Source organism: Mesitornis unicolor, unplaced genomic scaffold (assembly GCF_000695765.1).
Source record: "Mesitornis unicolor isolate BGI_N332 unplaced genomic scaffold, ASM69576v1 scaffold11504, whole genome shotgun sequence".
Taxonomy (NCBI): Eukaryota; Metazoa; Chordata; class Aves; order Mesitornithiformes; family Mesitornithidae; genus Mesitornis; species Mesitornis unicolor.
The window spans coordinates 1-9,623 of record NW_010180869.1 but is presented as its reverse complement, the minus strand read 5'-3'; positions in this window follow the sequence as shown (position 1 = coordinate 9,623).

Below are 9,623 nucleotides of genomic sequence, written 5' to 3'. Positions count from 1 at the left end.
CCTGCTGAAGGTTTGTTGTGAAATTAAGTTGAGTGAAGTTTGTGAAATGCTACAGAGATGTCTGTGAGGAAATCTGTAATTCTGATTTGAGAAAAAAATTTGAATGACATTCAATGAATAATGTGTTGCTACATCATGAATTGATGTAAAGCAACATGCCAAATGGATAGTCATAACACTTGTTGACTAAGGATGGTTGTGTTTTTTAATGAAAAAAATATGTAATCATGAAAGTGAAAACTGTGTGATAAAATTGATGAATAAATGAGCTGCCTTTAACTTGAATGCAAAACTTATATTTTTTGACTCTACAGTCTTTGCAAATTCTTTCTTGTTCCTGTGATCAATAAAATACTTGCTGTAATGTTATTTCCAGTGTCAGACTGGTAAAACAAGTAGGTCATCAGATCCTCAAATTTTCTCCAATGCAGGTTAGATTTAGAAATTTGTTTCAAAATAATGGCTCACAATTAATGTAAATATTCTACATTACCAAGAGAAATTCAATTTTTTTAGTCAATCACTGTGAACAACTTCAGATAACAACAACATATGTTGCATATTCTGCACACAAACAGGAGATATTTAAGTATTTAAATTTGTAAATATTTATATTTTAGATTTAACATTTGTTCTAAGTCATTACTTTTCTATGGACCATATTAGACGTGATTTCTTTCACTGCCTTTGTAAAAGATGTATCAAACTTGCCATCTCTGTACTGGAACAACATTAAGAATCAATCCTTCAACACATTTTTCCATTCATGTGATGGATATATCCATACAATATGTATACTTGTTGTATAAAAAAAATTAACAAATTTTGCAAGGCAAGCACTCATGGGCTGCAGAACACAAAAATAAAAGTTATACACCAAGCTCAGGTTTGTTCCTTTGTCTTTTACAGTTAAAGCAGATTGCTGTGCACTACCTTTGTCAAAGATGACTGCATTTATTCTCTTTGCATACTTTTGCTTGCACTAGTCCTCCTTGGATTTCAAATGTGTGGTTTATGTTTTCTTTTATAATGATTAATATAGATACCAGTTAAAAAAAAAATAAAGCTCAGGTACATTATTGTGAAGTGGCTTTTCCCAACCTGATGAGCAGGTGATCTTCAACTGCATCATATTTTTTAATGAAATATTTAAGTGCATCTTCTGTTTTTAAAAAAGCATCTGTGCTCTTCTTGAATGGTGTAACACTTGCTTAACTGCTTTCCTGAGCTGGGGCTTAAGTTGAATATTTAAGATTATTCATCTTGGTACTATTACTTTGTCCCACAGCACTTCAAGAAAGGTAATGATTTTGTCCCTGACACAATGAAGTGTGTTTCTAATTACCCCATTTGTACAAGCAAATCTGAATTTGGAGAGTTACAAGATAACGTGTCCCTAAAGAACAATCAGTCAATAAAATAAACCCATCTGTCCTGAGAAGTGGGAAGAACAGCCTTATCTACTGGTGGAGAAGCCTTCATAAAACCTTCGTAAATCTGTGGGACTAGAGGCAGTGAGGACTGTCTGTAAGCAAAGTTTCAGGATGCCTGAGAATGACTACGACTTGTCCAAAAAATGTGCAGCTGAGAATAACAGGTTGTCTGAAGCAGAGAGTATTCTTATTATGTTAATAGATTTTGTGCTAAAACAAAATCTGCATTAAAGTCCTGAATTTCGTAAACAAGCTGTCAACAACAGTTTTTATGCATTCACATTATGTTTTGGCTTATTATTCTTAGTAAAATTGATGCCAACTTGAATTACATTTGATTGTGGAATGATAAACACATCCCAGCGATAGAACATAAAGGGATTCATGAAGTTTTCTCCTCCATAATGCTAGGCAAAGTAGCTTGCATACCACAAATACACATTTAGCTCTTCAATGGGCTTAAAAGGAAAACGTCTTGTAATCGCAGAAGATAAGTGGCAGTGAAGACACTGTCTCATCATGAATCAGGAGATGATAGAGGAAAGGGATGGCAAGAGATTTGATGCAGTAAACAAGAAAAGTGTGCTTAGTTTGCAATCTCTGTGCCATTTAACAGGGTGGTTAGAGTCAGACTTGCTCTCTTTTCTGTGTTTCTAGTTAGTCGGTGTCTAGCAGGTGGCTGTGAGCTTGTTGTTTCTATTGGCTTTAGCATCATTATACCAGGGAGATGAATTAATCAGAGCTGCTTCAAACAACACAGCAGTGACATTTGCTTTGGTAAGTGAAGGATGACAAAGCTCAAGGGAGGCAATGAAAGGAGAGAGGATTTCTTCAGCCCTGCTCATGTGCCAAACTAACCCTTTGGGATGGAGTCATCAATTCTGACATGAGACATGGTCGCACCTGCATTTTGGTTGGCTTTGTGGCTCCCTCTCTCAGGAGATCTGATTTAGGACTGTGCAATGGATTCTTTCAGGCTGCAATAGAACAAGAAATAGGACTTTGCCATCAGTATGATGCTCAGGCAACAGTTCTGACTAATAGCATGAAAATATCGTCCCCTCTCAAACTTTCCTGAGGGTCACAGATCCCAGTGGTTCCTGATCACAGCTTCATTTCATACTGAGTTGTTCCACTTTGCTGGAACTTTGTAGTTAGTCATTGCCTCCAATGACAGCTCAAAACATCTGCTCAGGACAGCCAAGGGGGCCATTGCAGGACCAAGAGCAAAAAGCAGCAAACACTAAAAAAGGTCCCCAGAGAAGACTGATGCAAGAGAAGCACCAATAAAGCTCTGAGTGTACAGCTCTCTCTGCTTCCTAGGAATAAATGATTTGAATAATTTGACCTACTAGAAGGGCCAAAGTTGTAGAGACTGCAGTGGTTTGAGGTGGGGGGATGAAGCTTCCTGGCTGTAAGCATTTCCAACGCTAGTGTCTCTTAAAGCAATTTCTCTCATGCTGCAACTCATATGGAAGGAAAAGCATAACTGAGCCATGATAAAAAAGTCTACAGCTTAGCCTAGTAGCTATACTGTGGTTTATGTAATTGCAAATGCTGTTAGGTGGATTTTAGTACTTATTTTGTGCAGGAGTTAATGGCTGTGCAAACAAGAGAAGCCAATGAATTCCCTTGCCTTGTGCAGAGTTGACTCTCTTTCTGTGCATGTATCTAGGTATGGGCTGGTATAAATGGTAAATAAAACCAAGAAACTGTGAAGGAGAAAAAGATTCCTGTGGTACAAGGATGGCTCATAGCTTATGCTCATCTCAACTCTGTAAATAAGTCTAGCAAGCATAATATGCGCAAACCATTATGAATTGCATAAATAGTTTTGAGGCAGTACTTTAGAATGAGCAGAGCTTAGTGCAAGCCATACCTCAGTGGCACTCTCAATTTAGGAGACGTTTTGGTCCCTATTAGTTTTAACTCTAACTCTTCTGACCAAGCTACAATTTTTTTTTCAAAATTTCTTTATGTCCTGACCTGTTAAACTTGGCTCAGCTAAGTATCTGAAGCCCTGAAGTAGTTGTGTTGAAAATTTTTGATAAATGCTATGTTTTTCCCCATGAAGAAAGAGCTTTTTGATTCCTCTTGTTTATTTTCCAGAAGAAGTAAACCTCCCAGATCTTCCAGCAGCTTCCTCACCTCTACAGTATAAATGAGTACCACTTTAATGTCTCCTAAAGAGATGATATACTGTAAGCTGGTAGCTTTGGAAATATTGAAGATTTGTGCTAGTGTGCTAGAAACCTAAGCCATCAACTAGAAATGAAATTTAGTCTTTTCTGGAAACCTAGGAGATCTTCTGAAGAGATATGCAAACCAATATATTAAACATGAAGTGACTGCACATACATCTATGGGCAACTCACAGGAGGAGCCAGAGAAAGCTGCCACAAAAAGGTCTGTTTAGAGGTTACTTCTGTCACAATTGATGGCAACACTTTTGTCACTCAAAATATAGAAAGATCAGCCTGTATTTTCTTCCCAGAGAAACTCTATCTGGGCAATCTATTGTGTCTGTGTTAAAAAGCACCTGTCTTTTTGAGAAAAAGTGAATGAGACATAACCTTCCCTCTATCCATGTATCTTGAGACAATGGCTGGTTAGTAGCCTAATGGAGGCAAAAATCTGCATCTCCAGCAGTATCTTTTCCCTAGTAATTATTAGTTTACCTGTTACAGTGTTAACACACACCTAGCTCTGTTATTAATGAGTTTAACTCCACTGATGATGCTTCAGTACAGATGTTTCTGTAATATAAGAGTGTCTCTTGCTCTGCTGGACTGTGTTTATTAAAACATAATGTAGTGAAGTGGAGCTCTGCTACCTTTAAGAGTGACCTTTCTAGGATCTCGCTCCAGATCCCTGCATCAGACGGGCTTCTGTGGCGATGTACCGGCTCACAGTAGAATTAAAATGAATGCTCTGTATTCACTCGGTGTGAAAAAAGAATACAATAATTACAACAGCTCTAACTCTGTTTTGTGTTAGTTTGTTAAATGTGATAAATTGATATAAAGGTCCCTTTTAGAGAAGAATACACAGTAAAACAAAACCAATTAATTAGAACTTGGATTAACTGAGCAACAGTGTTTAGTTTGGAAGTGGTCCCTGCTGCTATATAGAAAGCCCTCAAGAGGCTGTGACTAAAGGACGCTGGACTGAATCACTTAAATAGTCATGCTGTCAGTAGACATTAATGAAGGTTGCTTTTGCATATGAACAATAGAGAACCTGGTCTGTATCATATGAGTCTTTATTATCCTCTAAGACAGCAAACCAGCTGCAAAAATATTAATGGTAGAAAGGGACGTGCATAGCAGTAACTGCTCTTCATCTGTGCATGAGTTATCTGGCTTATCAGATCTATCAAGATATAGTTGGCACCCAGGCACTGGTTCAGTCAACTGAAATCCATGGTGTTTCAAATGCAGTGTAATTGCTCTGAAACTCAAGAGAAAAAAGGATTAGTTTGTACAGCAATCTTATTCTCTTTGATGTGATTTGTAACTGCATTTGAAAATGTGCTCAAAATACATAAATATAGAGTTACCTCCCCAAAGTCCAGTACTGATTACAGTAGATCCCTGTGTGGTGTAGGGGTATTCCTTCCATCTCTCTTCAGTGTTTAGTTTATGTGCAGTGAAGAGGGCTGGTGTTAGAAGCCCAAAACTTTAAATCTTCTCCCAGAATCTCAACCGTGTATGCAATGGGCAAATGCAATTGCCTAAGCTGATGAGAATATTCTCTGCAACATAAATATACTGGAAATTGTGCATTCTAAGCCCACATATGAAATATCTCAGCATGAGGGGGAACCATGTAAGGTTTAAAACCCTTTGTTTGAAAGCTGATTTTATTGTTTGATTACAGAAGTGAAACCTTTTTGCAATAAAACTTGAGGTACCATTAAAACACTGTTCTATTGTTACTGCTGAGTAGAATGTGTAACTTGCTCTTTTTCCAACCTGACCATTGCTTTGCCTTTGCTGCTCTTAGCTGTACTCCTGCCCTGCAGATTTTCCATTTCTTTTATGAATATGCTCTACTGATACAAACACATTTAGAAGTGGGGTCTATGCTCAGGAGGTGTTACTGGTATAACTACATAGCATGATTAAAGCAGTATGAATTTTATGTCATTTTTCTTTCCCTGAGGCTGTTTTGCCTCAAATACATGATCATTCAGTCTCACTAGAAATCTCCTCCTTTTCCTTAATTTTTTTTTTATTTTTCCCTTCTAAGATGTGAACATTTCCCTTTTAAGATGCATACATTTTCTTTTCCTGCCTTCCATTTTTTCTCTTGTTTAGTCTCCTAGACTTCTATTTTTGCTTTACTTCATCTACCTCTTTGCCATTCTTTTTCCATCTGTTGCTTCACTTCTGTCTTTCTGTTTTCTTTCTGGTTGCTATTTAACTTCTTCTTTTTCTCCCACAGGCTTCTTGAAAGTGATAATTGTCCCATTTTCTTATTTGCTTATTCCCTGTCTTATTTTTTTAATGTTTCAGGTATTTAATCAAGGTTAATTTTGTAAAAAGAGATGCATATTGATGCCTTTATTTCCTTTTGGAGGAGGGAAGGGAAAAGATGTTACTACTTTTACAAGTCATCTATCACCCTGACATTTTTCCTGTTTCTCTCTTAACTTTGAGGCAAAAGAAGGTTTTGGCCGCTTGCCGGGTATGATCTGTTCAACACTATATTTTATGTATGGTACAGGCATAGCACACATTTCTGTCCAAGAAATGCCATCTAGAAAAATATGAATGCTACATCTTACAAACCAGTGTGCCACATTTTGACTCTTGAGTGGTGGCAGAGATGTTTATAATACCAGTAATCACAATCATCTCATTGTCTATAAAAGTGGATTTCTCACACAATTATTTTCATATGACTACCACTTTCCTTCAAAGAGAGACTTAAAAAGCAGAATATCTATTTGTGCCAGGACATATGTGGTGTAAACAACACATGCAGCAGTACCCCATATGCTGGAAATTACCCCAATGGCACTTAAAATAAGAAAAACTGTCTCACAATAGTAAAAAAATCAAAGAAGTGCCAGCAAAAAGCAATCTTGAGAATATGCGAACAGTGCAACTGCAGTCTCAGCAGAGGTCTATATCTAGACATTAATAAATTAGAAATTCACTAATTAATATATTTTTAATGTTAGCTTTCTTTGAGCCCAAATATAAATGCTCTAAGACAGTGTGATCTACAATAGTACAACAGCATGTAAGTATTCTGTATTCTGTGAGAATGTGATGACAAGACACAGTGTTTAAGCATTTTACAAAGGTGTGTGAGCAACTTGACTGTAAAGGGACAAAGGAAAACTTGTGTAGTTACGGATAAGAGGCATGCGAAAACATGTAAGCAAATTCTTGTAACCAAATTGTGAGCAAAATAGCGTTAATGGGAGATGCTAATAAATACACTTGGTAGTGATTTGTTTTAAAATTTAACTCTGACCTGGTTTGTCAGTCTCTTAAACTTTCCCATCACAGTTACCTAATGAATTGTGTATGGATATTTAGTTGCAATGCAATGCAGCATATTGTAAGACGGATCTAAATAGCTTCTCTACCTCCAAGCTGATGCCAAAACAGCACCATGGAGGTACAGTGTCAAAGTTCTCAGCTAACAGAGGTGAGATTTGCTGTGCCTTTGCAGAACTTCTGTCCTCAGGGATATGAGAAATTTCTCTGTGACCTCCAGCATCTTCTTGCTCTTCTAAGCTTGGTTCTTCTCAGAAACCAAATGCCTTTAATGACGTCTTGCAAAGATACAGGGAGGGGAAAATATTAATTGTTTGTCTTCCCTGCTCGTGAGGTCTCAGCAAGGAAAAAGAAATTATTTTCAGTCCCAAAGGTTGTGCAGCGGCAAAGGTTTTGTAAGCCAGCAAAAATAAGAATGTGAAGAACAGATAACTTCACTTTGGTGGTTCTTGCATTCCCTTTGGGAACATTTATGAATAGCTCTTGATGTCAGAATATAAACCTTTCAAAAATTTCCACTAATTCAGTCCAAAGAGGCATTTGTGAACTCATGGTATTAAATTACAAGTGTAGGGTGTGTTTCAGCAATACGGCATTTGTGTACAAATATTCAGCAGTTATGATGAAAATTAATTCCAGAATTAGATTGATCTGCATATTCATCTTCAGTTGTGTTCAAAATGGAAGACAAGAACACTTGAGAAGCAAACTAGCTACATATGAATATTCTGGATTTGATAAACTGTTTTGAAGAGTACCAATTTTCTATTGGAAGGAATCACCTCAGCTTCTTCCTCTTATCTTGTACTTCAAAGCAATGGTTGGCTTTCACATATCTCACTTGCTGCAATTTCAGTTTTAAATATGTACCTTATTGTCTCTTGACGGTATTTGTCTTTCTTTCTTGCCTCATTGGTTCCAGATAATTATTTATACCAATTTTACTTTCAGACTTTTGTAGCCTTGACAGTTTTGCCTGCAGGGACGTTTTTCTGTTTTACTATACACTCTTGTAACCATCTGTTGAGATCAGGTTCTTTAATAATTCTATATTGGCAGTTAGAGGTAACTTGTGGTTCTAGCCTGCAATTTGAGGTGCTGCCGGTCTTGCATCCCTTATACTTCAGAAGTGGAAGAATTTTTACTGTCATGCTGCTGATGCTCTGTGATGGAGACCAGACTTTTTAGGTACTGTGACACTAAAGTCTTAGCACTATGGTGCTGTTTTGGTTTAAATTCTCTGCTGGAGAGGAAAGGAAGACTTTGGCTGCTTACTAAAATGCTCCTGTTACTATTTACATGCTGCTGTTGTTACTACAAAAGCTGTGATTCTGATCACTTTGAATGCTTTGACAAACTTAGATAGCATTCAGATCCCTATATAATGAAGGTTTAGACTACGGGATAGATGTCCATCTCCACATAGTGGGCTCTTCTAAGAAATTATAAGCAAGTCAAAATAAGCTCTCTGTGAATTTTCTCACTAAGCTGAGAAGTGCCTGAGGACTTGCAGGACCTACAGACCTGCCTAGAATCTAGCACTGAGGACAGAGATAACATTCTCAACATTTTAATCCCACCCCTACCACAGACATTTAAAGCATTTAGGCAGAAAAAAACCCCAAAAAACCCATAACCAAAAAACCAAACCACAAGCATAGCTTTGTTTTGCTTTCTCTTCCAAGAAGGTAGTATGGTGTCAATTTCTTTTTGTTTGGGATTCCACCCCTCCCCTTCCCACCTCAGGAATTTACCTAGGTGGACTGACTGCTTCACACAGTTTCATAAAGTATGACTGAAACAGTAATTTTTTAAGCCTACTGTTTTGTAGCACAGTTTTGTAGAAGTGGAATGAAGGATAAAGAACAAACTGATGAGTACAGGTAGATATTTTCTATGAGATAAATGATTCAGAGCAAATGTGACAATTTAACTGTCTAAGATATTCCAATGTGACCTTTTCCTCTCTCTTTTCTTTTTCTTTACTTTGTGGGACTTTTTTTTGTTGCCTTTGTTAGTTTTTGTTTGTTTTTTTTTGTTTGTTTTGGGGTTTTTTGTGTTTTTTTTTCTTTTTCCTTTGGGAAAAGGTAATGCTATTCTTTTTTGAGAGAAAGAATTGAGTTTGGCATACTGTAATTGAATATGCTGGCAGAGAAAGGGTACATGGATAGCATTGGAGCCAGAAGGAGCCACCAACCACAATTACAATTTCCACACATCCCAGTTGCTGTACAAGGGGATAAAGGTCATATGTGTAGAAGATTGCTGCTTGCTCTTTCATCCACCACTGTACTGAGACAGTCAGTAGGGGAATACTTTAGAGATGTTGCTTTTTTAAAAGTGGTAAAACCTTGGCTCCATTAAAAACAATGGAGGTTTTGCCACCAGATTTTAAAATGCCTAGATCTGTTTTCTTTTAATTTTCATGTTTTTCCAAAGATTTATCCTGCCAGTCTAGGGGTGTGTCTCTGGGGATGCTTAATGACCTCTGAGAGCTCAGAGGAAAGAAGAGACATTTCAAGATGGGAATATATCAGTGGCTGGGCAACAGCTGACATTTTGACACTTTACTGTTAATTTGAAGTCTTCTGTAGAAATCTTGTCCAAAAGTCCATGAGCACATACACATACATATGTGTGTGTGTGTGTATATAGACATCTATATATATATATATAT